The 14,063-nt window shown below is 40.6% G+C and overlaps 1 protein-coding gene across 1 annotated transcript in view; it reads right to left on the bottom strand.

Moving 5' to 3' along the window:
• Positions 1 to 10,654, bottom strand: part of disp3 (dispatched RND transporter family member 3) — a 78,441-nt gene extending 67,787 nt beyond the window's left edge. The window contains exon 1 of the mRNA XM_084086341.1: positions 10,394 to 10,654. The gene's annotated coding sequence lies outside the window, so the exon portion shown is untranslated. The remainder of the gene's footprint in view (positions 1 to 10,393) is intronic.
• Positions 10,655 to 14,063: the final 3,409 nt, after the last annotated feature.

Raw genomic sequence — 14,063 nt, 5'->3', positions numbered from 1 at the left:
CGATACCAGGGACACAGAAACACCGGGGAACATGAAATTTGGTGGGCATGTAGCCCCACTAGACTTTTACGGAAAAATTTCGTTTGGTCCCCGGGGGCCACTCCCCCCCCGCGCTGGGCCCCCCGTGAATTTTTCGTCAACGATACCAGGGACACCGAAACACCGGGGAACATGAAATTTGGTGGGCATGTAGCCCCACTAGACTTTTACGGAAAAATTTCGTTTGGTCCCCGGGGGCCACTTCCCCCCCGCACTGGGCCCCCCGAAACCCCAAAAAATGCAGTTTTTCCTAAATAACTACCTGAACCGTGGCACCGAGGATGAAGAAATTTTTATGGTATGTTGGTCTTAAGGGCCCACATTAACCTAGCCCATAATCACTCATTTGTGATTTGCGCCCCTCCCATAAAAAATGAAAATGCAATATTATTCTGCTTTAATCGCCCCTATCTTCAGTTGAGATGTTCAGAACTGCACCATATTTCATGTGTATGATTAACTTGACATCCTCTGGGGGTACGCTAAGTTTTGTAGAATTTCATCCATGGGGGGGGGGAAATGGATGAAATTCATTTATGTGCACATTTAGTGACTGTACACTCATCGGCCAGTAGATGGTGGTGTTGAGCGAAGGGTTGCTGGTTTAGGATGATACTGTCACACACACACATGCAGGAATACAAACAAACGCAAGCATGCACACACACTGACATCCACACGCACTGACACCCACACATACAAATCCACATGCACAGACACACACTGTTATGTCCAAAGTTATTCTGTGCCCTGTTTTGCAGGTATCTTGGAAGCTCCTCCCATCAGTTCCCTAATTACCTGGCTCTGCTGGCCCGCATTTAAAAGCCCTGTCTAGCTCCACCCATACTCTCTCTCTCACACTGCAGCCTGGAGCAGTAGCACGGACAGCAGCAGCCACCATTATTCTTTGTCTGTTTCATGTTGCGTACAATAAACCTTATTTTGGTAGTAATAGACGTTTGTGACTCCTCTATGTTGCCTCCCTTGAGCCAGGGTCGTAACATATTGGGCGCTCGTCCGAGATTATCGCATCCGGAGGAGTTTTTTGTTGTTTTGTTTCCCCTAGATTGTGTGATTTGGTGTTAGTTTGTGGTGTGCTGTTCAATGCTAGCTGCAGGCTGCTGTGTTCTTTCTTCTGATTATAGAGTATCTGGTGAGTATAGTGTCTGAGTGCTGTTGACTTAAAATACTTGGTGATCTCCCTGGTTAGTTAGACAGAGAAATCTGTCCTTCCATCTGTGCACTCATTTGTTATTTTGCCTTTTTTATTTTTGAGATAACTCTGGGTGGAGACATGTTTCTCTGTTGGGGGCAAGCATTTCAGGTCCTTGGCCAAATGGCTGAGGTTCACTGAAGTTTTGCTTTTAAAGACGCCTCGAGCCCGGCACGTCTCAGAAGATACTTAGGCTTCAGTGTATGATAGGCAGGTACCAGGGGGGTTTGCTTTAAGGGTTGTCAGTGCACTCGGGGGCTTGCTTGCTGTGCTCATCAGAGGGTGATTTTGATAAGTTAGGTGAGTTAGAGGTGCTCTAGTTTACGGGTACCATTGTGGTAACGTGTCCACGATCCTAGCTTTGTGTGTTGTGCAGCTTTTGTTTGTCAAGTAACTGTGACTTGACTTTGTGTAGGCTAGTTCTCCCTGAGTTAGTTGTTGCCTTAGTTATTGATTACCAGCAAGTTCCATTGTGGTAGTGGTATTTGTTTGGGTAATGTTCTGTGCTACATTAGTAGTTTGATGGGTTGGTTCTAGTCCTACTTTTGTGATTATGGTTTTGATGGCCATTGGGTAGAGAGAGCATTAGTGATTTAGCTGTTTTTGTAATATTGGACACTTTGTGTGGTGTGTATGGTGCGCACTGGTTTCATGTTGAAACTTTCTGTAAAGGCTTCAGGTGCAGTCTTGTTCAGAGGTAAGAAAGCTATCGAGTATGGCAACACTTGATGACTTTGTAAGTGCACCTTCAGAAGAGTTGCTTGAGCAACTTACTAAAGATCAGCTTTTAAAACTTGCCAGTTATTATGACATTGAGATTGCCAGTAGTGAGAAACGTTTAAAAGAGAATATTAAGGAGTCTATTAAAACTATCCTAATAGAGCAAGGTATCCTCAAGTTTACGTCTCCACTGGCAGCTCAAAAGAATATACCACCTCAAATGTCACAGAGTGCTGTTGAGTTAAGGTTGAGAGAATTGGCTTTACAAGAACGGCAACTAGAAGAAAAGCAGAAGGAGAGACAGCTAAGAGAGAAGCAAATGCATTTAGAACATGAACGTTTCCTTAAAGACCTGGAATTCAAGCATGCGTCTCTGGTCAGCTCTCCTAGAGTTGAGTCAGCTGGGTTTGATGCAGTTAGAAATATTCGATTGGTTCCCCCTTTTGTGGAGAAAGATGTTGAAAAGTATTTTCCTCATTTTGAACGTGTGGCTACAATTTCAAAGTGGCCTGAGCATGCCTGGACGTTACTTTTGCAGAGTGTTTTGGTGGGAAAAGCACAGGAAGCTTACTCGGCTTTAAGTCTTGAGGAAAGCAAGGACTATGAGATTGTTAAAGGTGCCATATTGAGAGCTTATGAGCTAGTTCCTGAGGCTTACCGCCAATGTTTTAGAAGTCTCTGTAAGCTTGACAAACAAACGTATGTTGAGTTTGCTAAAGAGAAGGAGACCCTTTTTGGTAGATGGTGTAAGTCCTTGAAAGTAGAAACGAAGGAAGATCTTCATCAATTAGTTTTGCTTGAGGAATTTAAAAATTGTTTGCCAGATGTTGTTTGTACATATCTAAATGAACAAAAAGTGACCACTATCTGTAAAGCTGCGGTGTTGGCAGATGAGTTTATGTTGATGCATAAGCTTGATTTTGATAAAGGGCAGAGTGAGCAAAAGGGTGGCAGTGTATTTCATAGAGCTGGTACTGTGAAGCATACTCCCACAGTTTCTGTCCCCTTTGCTAGAAAGTCGGCCACTGGAAATGTTGCTTCTGATAAGGCATGTTTCTATTGTAAGAAACTTGGTCATCTTATTGCCGACTGTCCTGTCTTGAATAAGAAACATAATTCTGTTAAGCCTGTAGCCTTAATTAAAACTGTGAACACAGCTGCGATTCCAGATATCAGAGAGCATCCAACTCGAAAGTTAGAGTTGATTGGCTCTTCGTCTTTCCTTATGGATGGTTTTGTCTCTCTTGCTTCAGATCCTACAGCCAAGCGACCTATTAAAATTTGGAGAGATTCTGGAGCTTTTCAGTCTTTGATCCTCCAGGATTTTCTTCAGTTTAATGACAAGTCTGCATTGGGCTCCAATGCTATTGTTCAAGGGTTTGGTGGCGGTTACATGTCCTTACCCATGCATACTCTAAACCTCCAAACTGCTCTGGTGTCTGGGGAGGTTGTTGTTGCTCTTTGTTCTCATATTCCTATTGAAGGTGTGTCTTTCATTTTAGGCAATGACCTGGCTGGTGGTAGAGTGCTTGCTGCTCCGGAGGTGGTTCCTTTCCCGGTAACATCTAGAAGCCCAGATGAACTTGAAAAGCAGTTTCCAGATACGTTCTCTGTTTGTGTTACTACTCGTGCTAGGGCAAAGAAAAACCAAGCCAAAACTTGTGACTCTGAGATTGTGCAGCCTGACACCTTCATGGTAAATTCTGAGACATTAGGGTTTGGTACAGTGTTCCCCCCTAGTGAAGAGCTAAAAGTGGAACAAGGACAGGATACAACTTTGGTTTCCCTCTTTGAAGAGGCTGTTTCTGAAGATGCAGTTACTGCTGTTTCTTGTGGGTACTTTGTGAATGATGGATTGTTAATGAGAAAGTGGACTTCTCCTAAGATGTCTTGCCATGACGAGTGGAGTAGTGTGTTTCAGGTTGTCGTTCCTAAGGCTTATCGCTGGTGGGATGTTGGTAGGATGCTGATGTTGTTAATTCATAAATGTCTCAAGGTAGGCTGCTAAATTCAAGAATCCTGGCCAGTTAAGATGACCATCTTTCTTATCTGGATTCCCAAATCGTTTTGACATGGAAATAATTCACCAACATCCTGACCTTTTCTCTGATGTGCCAACATGCACCAATGTTCTTCATCATGATATTGATGTAGGTGTTGCTGCTCCATTGACTAACCTTCTCAGCCCAAAGGTCCCGTTTGTTTGGTCCAGCTTGTGTCAATCTGCATTCGAGAACTTGAAAGCATTGTTATAGGATGAAAAACTCAAACCCCCGGCTGATGCGATGGAGTTTATTTTTGCAGGGATTCAATTTGGACATCCAGCACATCCGTGGAAAGGACAATGTGTTTGCAGATGCCCTGTCTAGGTCGTATATGGAGTCAGTTTAGTTTTGTGTTACTCTGTGTGACATTTAACTGAGCGGTTGCTTTAGAGCAACCTACTTATGGAAGGAGGTGTTATGTCCAAAGTTATTCTGTGCCCTGTTTTGCAGGTATCTTGGAAGCTCCTCCCATCAGTTCCCTAATTACCTGGCTCTGCTGGCCCGCATTTAAAAGCCCTGTCTAGCTCCACCCATACTCTCTCTCTCACACTGCAGCCTGGAGCAGTAGCACGGACAGCAGCAGCCACCATTATTCTTTGTCTGTTTCATGTTGCTTACAATAAACCTTATTTTGGTAGTAATAGACGTTTGTGACTCCTCTATGTTGCCTCCCTTGAGCCAGGGTCGTAACACACACACACAAACACACACGCGCACACACATGTACGCACGCATACATACACGCACAGACACACACACACACAGACACACACATACACAAACACACACACACACACAGACAGACATGCACATACTACTACTTTTTTTAGGTATATACATAAACACGCAATACAGCCAGATTGCTCCACGTCATTTCTTTTTGTGGAAAGCCAGTGCAGGCCTGAGCGGCGGTCATATTTTGTACCACCATGCGGTACATCTAGTTGGATTGTATTTTAGAATTACTTGCTGAATGTAGTGGAAGTAGCCATAGCGAGGCAATAATCGAAACACAGGGTCTTCTACAACAGATCCAAACGAAGCGGTTCCTTTTTTTGCTATAGTCATATTTGGGAAACGTTTCAAGTGCAGTGACTTTAGCCCGACGCTGCGTGTTTTGGACTGCATCCACCTTGTTGATGGCTTAAAAGATGCATTTTCTGTCTTCAGGGATATTTCACAGTGTGACTTTGAGAAAGTTCTGAAACTCACAGATGAGTTAATAACAATTACAAACTTTAATGTAACCATCTCCAGACAAAAAAAAGTTGCCTGCCAGGCTCAGTGACTCAGTAGTTGTTTCAAATCTTGGAATAAATAATGTGAGGAACGATGATGATCCACGACGCTTATGGAATGAGATACTGGACCGACAGCTGGCCGAGCTAAAGAGCCGTGTTCATGAGGATCAGAATGGAATAATGAAAGCAGCCGCAGCCTGTCAACCACAGTCTGCGACATTTGCTGACAAAGACATGCTTGAATCACCAAGTCAACATTAAAGCATAAGGATCGAGGATGCTAAGCTGACTGTATTTACACATCAGATGCGTAGGAAAGCTGAGGGAGGACAGACATTCCCATCACTAATGGAAATTATTTTTATCCCATATTGTAAATGATGTAATTTGAGAGTAGGCTTTGAGGTCCACTCTATTTCACCAAGATTCACTCACTTTAAAATTCCTGGCTTCACCGCTGGTTTAGCGGCTTCTTAGCTTTTGTTTCTCGGAACTCCAACTCCCGGAAATTGCACACAGCCAGCCAATCAGATTAGAGCATTCCATTTTGAAACAACTGTTGCCACTTTTGAATATGCATCAGACAGTATGTGGACGTGCCTCCTGAGGTCGTGACTATCAATGCTGTATCTGCTCTCTGTTCATGATGGAGACTCTCAGAGGAGTTTGCAGGAGTGTCCCACTGTATTAGATCTGAGAACTCTAGTCGTTTCTCCAAAAGGTTAAAATGAATCTTTTAGCATTAGAGAGAAACCTCGGGCCATAGCAGACTGATGGATGGTGTGGAATCAAATCTCTGTCAAGGCTGCGGCCCCGCAGAGAGCCTTACATTGACAGGCCGAGCATATTTTTTTCTTTCATATCACAGAAGTTCTGCTTTTGAAGAGTCGTTTTTTTTCCATGTGATATAAGGCTCTGAAATATCTAAGGTTATCTGGGAGTTCACTGTTCGCTACTGCGGTGTTTTAAATAATTAAAGCAAAGCAAAGATAACAGAGACACAGCAAGAGTTGCTGAATCAAACATGGTGAGAGGGCAACATGATCGATGTTTGATGAAAGTACTGCCTGCTATGTAAAAAAAGTTTGCAAAACAGAATACATTAATACACGTTTCAAAGTAAGATGCTACACATGACCTCGCTAGGTTTCTTGTTTAATTCAGTCTCCGATATAAAAACACATTGTAATCCAAATCAATAATGAGGCAAGAAAGAGGTAACAATTGCAGCCAAGGTCAAGTCAGCGGCATTGACTTTTGGAATAAGGACCCAATTCAATGTCCTCCTTTTGCAAAGTGTGTACTATATATATACGATTCTGCAGAAATAGAATGTTATTATGCTATTCTGATAGAGAATATTTTGAATGACTGAATGAATGTATGAATGTATGAATGAATGAATGAATGAATGAATGATGAATTAGGCATTTATATAACGCTTTCATATGTACTACTGTACACCCAAGTGCTTTACATTCACACCAGGGGATCTCTCCTCAACCACCACCAGTAATGTGAAGACAGTAATTTGCGCAGACTCCATCAGGATTTGATTGGCTTGTGAAGTAGCTATTGCTGAAATTTTTTTCAAAGTCCCTCTGAACCCCTCCACCTCCCCCAGCTCCACCTGCCTAGATCTGCTACAGGATTTATGTATGTCTATTGATGCAGCAGAAGCAGCATATCTTACATGCTAACAGCCGCGTGTCTGTGTAGATATTGGCAGCAGCAAGGCCATACTTGCTCAGCAGCAGCAGCAGCGTATCAAGACCATATTCAATAAAATGCAGTGAAATGCAATTCAATGAAATTATTCAGAGAGTGGTCATGATTGAAATTCACACACACACACACACACACACACACACACACACACACACACACACACACACACACACACACACATTTACTTAGCTATCTAAATGGGGACATTCCATAGACGTAAAGGTTTTTATACTGTACATACTGTATATTTTATCCATTTACACTATAACCTTACCCCCTAAATCTACCCATCACACAAAACTTTCTGCATAAAAAAAAAAAAAAAAAACCTTGAGGACATCCCTAAAGGGAGGTTTTTGGAGATTTTGTCAGGATTTTGTCACTTCTGAGCACAAATTTTGTCTCCAAAATATAGTTAAGTAGGTACACACACACACTTTCCCCCCCTTTTTTCTTGTGTTGTCTTTATTTTTTAGATCTGTATAAGGGAAGCAGAATTTTGCCGCCTTCTGTTTTGTCTCGAATGTCCCTCAGGATGATCATCAATAACCAGCTAAACTAAACACCTGAAGCAGGATCATTTCTCTTTAAATTGCTATCGGAGTTGGAGGAACAGCTGAACCAGCCATAGGAATTAAAATAACAAATATGCAGATATTTAGATTAGGCATAACTTTTATAGTCTGCAAACAAATATTAACCAGGGATTTTGTTGGCATTTTCGAAACAGAGTTGGGATTACTTACTGGAATTGCTGTTAGCTAAGAGTGTTGAAACGCTGTTGTTGTTTACTTTTAATTTAACACACTTATCCACATTAGCATTATAATTTTATTTAAACCTCTTCATTTAACAGAATGTATTTCTTATTCTGTTCATGCAGAAACAGATGAATGTGTTCAGAATTCTCAAAGGGCCACACAAAGAGATTTAGTCATATTTTACTCATCCTCATGTCGCTCCAAACCTATATAACTTTTTTCCATAGAACACATAAGGAGATATTTTGTAGAATGTTCAAGCTGCCCTTTACCATACATTAAAAGTCAATGGGAATATGAGCTCCAAAAATGAACAGCACTAAAATGGCATTTAAAGTCTTCTGAAGAGGAACAGATTTCAATTTAAAGTGATAATTCACCCCAAAATGAAAATCTGCCATCATTTACTGATCCTCATGTCATTTCAAAACTTTGTCCATTTTATTAAGAAATTCAAACAATAAATATCGGCAGCACGAAGTGCACGTGAACTGATCATCTCTTTCGCTTTACTACTTGTTACAGCACAAAATAAACATGAATAAACATCAGAAGGTATGTTGAAAGAGACAGTACAGCTTACCAAAATCCGTATCATGTCTCATGTAATCATTCAATCAGTGTTTCAAGACGTCAATAAAACAGCTTTTAGACAATATGTCACGTATTGTTAAAGTTACCTCAGTAAAGCCATTCAATGACCAACTTATTAGTCAGCTAGAAAAGTTAACTCTACAGAGAACCATTTTGATAAATATTTGAACTATATTAGTCATTATATATATATATATATATATATATATATATATATATATATATATATATATATATATATATATATATACATACTGTGTATATGTTATGTGTGTGTGTGTGTGTGTGTGTATATACATATACATATACATATATATACATATAAATAATATATTATTATAAAAATATCCTTGTGTTCGATATCTAATGTCATCCAGATGATTTGATATCGAATAGAATCAATTCCAGCCCTAATTAGAATACTTTTATGCTGATTTTTGGAGCATGAAAACCCCTGGTTACAATAAAAAGTGTAAAAAATAAAAATGTATGAAAAAGAGAAGTATGTACATTCTTCTAAACATTTTCTTTTGTGTTCCAGGAAAGAAAGTAATGCAGGTTTGGAACGACCTGAGCCATAAATCATTGTTGATCATTGTCATTTTTGGGCGAACTAGCCTTTTAAAGGACTCACTTGCAGCACAAACTGATTTAAATGTGATTTAAATCTTCCCGGGGGAGATGCAACCATGCCACTGTGAACATTAATAACATTTCAGTCAAAATTTCAACTTTGAACATGATCAAATATACAGTCAATCCATCTGCCCATCCATAATGAATCAGAAATGACCCTCACTGCATTCATATCGTATATATTCAGAGCAAAATGAATCAGTTTGCACAACATTTTCCACAGCAGTAGGCTACTAGAGTTTATGGATGCTGATGTTTTAAACATTGATTTTTGCACAGTGAAGTCCTTCATAAAGGAATTTCATAAAGGAAATTCAATAAAGTAGCGGCAGAGATCAATATCAATATAATAAGACCCATGCAAAAACCTCATTGTTTTAAATTATTCAAAATGTTTCGTAATACTCTCCCAAGCATTTCCAAGGTATTGTGTTTATATGTGCACATAAACCGAATCTCACGTCTGTGTGGAAGACTATAACCTTCTCATCAGATGGAAGCTAAAAATAGTCAAGCCCCCCTCCCCTTCCTTGTTTCTTTCTTCACCTGCCTCTTCTCACCTTTTTCCTCACCACCTCATGTGTGAATCTCACTCTCCACACACACTGAAGTGTGAAGTGTGCAACACCACAGTTTAAACGAGCATCAATCTCAACCGTGATTAACTGTCTGGAACAGCCGTATTTTATGACTTATGACTGAACAACAGTGACTTATTCGACCAGACTCTCTCCAAAATCAGGAAAGTTCACCAGTATAAATAACCACCCGTCTGTTTCCAGAAGACAGAGACGTACTGGACGCAAAGCTAGTAAAATCTGTCTCCTGTATAGGTCTATTAAATGTTATCAAATGCAGCGTGACAGTGTGAATGTGTGTGTGGCAGAGGAATGAGAGATAAACCGATTGAAGCACCGTGCCAGCGCTTGCTTACGGATGTGTCCACGTCTATTAGATCAAGCGCTCCCGGCTCGCACTGGATGAATGATTCTGCATGAGAGACTGAGAGTTTGCAGATCTGGAGGTGGAGATATTGTGTTTTTAAGGAACTTTCTATTGACCCAATGTCCCCACAAACATGGTAAAACCAGAAATCACCTGCATAATGAGGGACAGCCGACGATTCCCGTCAATAAGGCTCGATAAACCTTCTAAATAAATTGTTTATGAAAATATATAAATGCAGAAAGGTTTCTAGGGTTAGGTTTCGGAAAAAAAAAATCATTAGCTTACTATAAAATAATAGAAGTCAATGAAAAGTGATACGGAAAGTGATGAGAAGCAGTTTTGGAAATGCTGGGTGAGATGAAAACACACCTTGGTGATCCAGGTTTGAGAACATCTGACCAATGTCTTTACTCTGTTGTCTTTTGAACTGAACAAAGCTGAAGTGAATTAAAAAGAGAAGTGTCTTACCTGAGTCACTCTGGATTGATGTGAAGGTTTATGCCAGCGAGTCAGCGCTGCAGTGAAAGCACTTGTCTTTGTTTCTTAATGTAAAGAACACCACAAACTACTTCATCAGATCTTAGTATAACACAAGACTCCTTATATTTCAGTCACTAAAGGGGTTTTGGATTGTCTTTGCGTTATGTTGGCATCTGTTTGTTTGCACCTCTTCTTTTATGTGTCTGTACTGTATGTTGTTGTCCTGGCGACAGCTTCACTGAGTTCGCGCTCTTCCACTCTCCTCAGCACCACTCGTCCGCTCACTCTCTCTCTCCCCGCTTTGTTCATTCCTCCATCCAAGCCGATTCATCAGCACAAGATAGAGAGGGGGAGACAGGAGACATGTTCGTGTACAATGCAGTGGTTGGGAGGGAAAACTAAATGACAAAAGCATGGTTGATGTTACTAGTTTGAACATGCATGAATGGTCTGTTAATTCTAAAGCAAAAGCTGAGGACAATGTGATTCTGTTGTATTAAGAAGACATGTGCACCCCTGTACAGACGAGGATGGTTTGGTCTTACCTAGAGAGAAAGAGAGAGAGAGGCAGACACACTGGAGGAGACATATAACATACAGAAAGACAAGAAAAGTGTTATCAATGATAATGAGGTCATAATTTCACTGTAAAAAGTGATCAGTTGACTTAAAATAATTAAGTAAACTTCATGCGTAATTGAAGAGATTAAGCTATGTGAACTTGACAATTCCATATAACTTATTTTTTTTCAATTACACATGAAGTTTATTTACTTAATAATTCTAAGGGAACGGGTTTCCCCTCTTTTTTTAAGTTAAGTCAACTGATCACGTTTTACAGTGAAACTAAATGTGAACACAGGATAATAGCAAAAGATTTAATATTACTGTCACGATAATGCTTAGTTTTACCCTCATGGACTCTTAGTTTGTTTTTCTTTAGTCACATGTTTCCTTTGTTCTGTTTCCCGCCACTTGTTTGTCTCCTAGGTTTCTCATTGCAATCTTGTTTGTTACTATGGTTACCCATTAGTTCCATCATTTGCAACACCTGTGCTCATTCAATCATCTTTGTTTGGCCTTAGTATTTATATGCCTGTGTTTTAATTCTCATCTGTCGGTTCTTGATAACATTTACGCTGAGTTTGGTTATGTTTTCCTTCTGTTAATAAAGTCTGTTTACATTAATTGTCTTCATCATGTTCCTGCATACACCACACTTTGCTAAAGCGTGACAATTACAAGGCATATTGGCAAGACTTTACATTGTAACATTATTTTCTTGACAATTAAATGTATAGTTCACCCAAAAATGTATGATCTGTACAACTTGCTTTCCTCTGTGGAACACAAAAGAAGATATTCTGAAGAATTTAAAGGTGCAGTGTGTACATTTTAGTGGTGAGGTTGCGAATTGCAACCAACAGAAGCTACGGTGGCCAACAGGAAAAGATCGTTGTCTGAGACAGCAGAGAATGGCCAGTTAAGCAATGAGGTTTCTTTACAAAGATAAATTTAGAAATTATGTTTACTTAATTATTCAGTAAAACGATATGTTATTGCGAATATTATTGTTTCTTGTTCATCATTGTGTCAGTGTTTTATTCGCTGACTTCAGCTAGCTTCTTTGCACGAAGAACAACATAGTGACGAAACGTGTTCTGTAGAGCAGTTTGTCCGTTTAGGGCCACTGTAGAAAAATGTTGACGCAAAATGGCTATTTCAATGTAAGGGGACCTGCAGTGTATGTAGATAGAAATGGCTCATTCTAAGGTAATAAAAACATAACAGTTCATTATGTAAGATCTTTATACACCACTGAAAACATAGTTATGTATATGATTGGATTTCTGGATTTCTTTTTTGGAAATTGGATTTCTGTCAACAGATCCTCCTAAATATTACACAATGCACCTTTAAGCGAACAGTTTTAGTGAGCATTTACAAAAATACACTGAGACATTTCTCAAAATTCCATATCTTATTTTATGTTCCACATGAGGGTGAGTAAATTATGACATGTACATCCATTCATGTACTTTTGCCCCTCATGTAGTTTCAAATCTGTAATTTTTTGAAGAATCATCACAGTTCTTTTCCGTGTATTTACACCATGACTGACCATGATATAGTACCTTTAGAAACCTTGTGTCAGATTGGATGTCAAATTAATGGTTCTTGCATGGCCTAACAAGATGTCACAAATTACAAAATGCCTCTAAACATGAAGATTCTCAGGCTTGGCGGCCATGACATGAAGAGACTCAGGCGTGGAGGCCATCTTAGCTGAAGACTCAGATGTGGCGGCCATCTCGGCTGAAGACTCAGGCATGGAGGGTACTGTGGGATTGTGGGGTACTGTGGGAAAATGGATTGTTTTCCCCTGGCATCCGTGAACGAACGGGTCCATTCAAACCCATGCGAAAAATGTCATTGAGTGCGACATAGTTAAAATCAATCTGGTAACAGAGTCCATAAAAGTCCAAAACAAAGTCCTCAATGGACAAGTCGCCTTGACGAAGGCGAAGGAGGGCAACTACTGGGTTCATGGTTAACGGTCAACTTGACAGAACTTGGCAGGCAACATAGACTTAACATGAATGGTTACAGGGACATCACTACTAGAACAGAGGCTAATGAAAAATGAGGGCTATGTATATATGTTACCGGCAAAGTGTGTAATCCGGCATTCTATAGAATGCCTAGGTAATGTATAGAATTAGGTAATGTATTTTTTGCAAAAAACATCAGGAATTCTATACATTGCCTAGGCATTCTATACCGGGATTTCACACTTTGCCGGTAACATATACACAAGACTAATGAGCAAACAAGGGACACCTTGCATAATCAACCAATGAGAACATGACACATAAGACAAGGGAAGCACAAGACATGATCACATGACAAAGGGAAGCACATGACAAAACCAAGAACATGACAATGAGCATGAATACAAAATAAAAGACATTAACACAAACAAAAACAAACCATGATAAGAACGTAAGGCAACGTAAAGAACCCACACAGGTTACTTAGCTTGGTACTCAGTCTTTATTTCTGTTTTTTGCAGGTCCCAGGACAGAAGAGTATCTCGAGGCTGCCGGACAGGGGAAGAGGACGAAGATAACTGGTAAGTCAGGTTGGCTATTTTCTGGGGAAAGGGAACGAGTGGGGGTAGCTGAGGAGTCTGGCATCTAGGGATTGGAAGGAATCGTGACTCCCCAACGGCAGCTCTCAAGGACCGGTGCGTGCGACGATGTGGACAGCCCCTACCTCTGGGTGTTGCGTGATCTGGGTGTTGAGCGAGGAATTCTTTTAGGAGGGCCGGGTATAGGATGTCGTGACACAGGACCCAAAATCTTTCCTCAGGTCTATAGTCTTCCCAGTCTATTAGGTATTCTAGGCGGCCGCCCCATCGTTGGGAGTCGAGGATGGTATGGACAGCATACACCGGTCCTTCGTCTAACACCAATAGAGCAGGAGGCTCATCTGTAGCGCCAGACCCTGTGGGAATAGGGACAAGAGAAGGATGGTGGCATTGGATGGTGAATGGGCCGATGAACCAAGGACTCAGCTTGCGGCAGGGCAGTCGGAGGCAGATGTCCCGGGTCGAGAGCAAGACCTTTTATCCTGGATGGTATACCGGGGTGTCAGA

Source organism: Abramis brama, assembly GCF_963993115.1.
Source record: "Abramis brama genome assembly, chromosome: 16".
Taxonomy (NCBI): domain Eukaryota; kingdom Metazoa; phylum Chordata; class Actinopteri; order Cypriniformes; family Leuciscidae; genus Abramis; species Abramis brama.
This window is presented reverse-complemented; position numbering and strand designations above follow the sequence as displayed.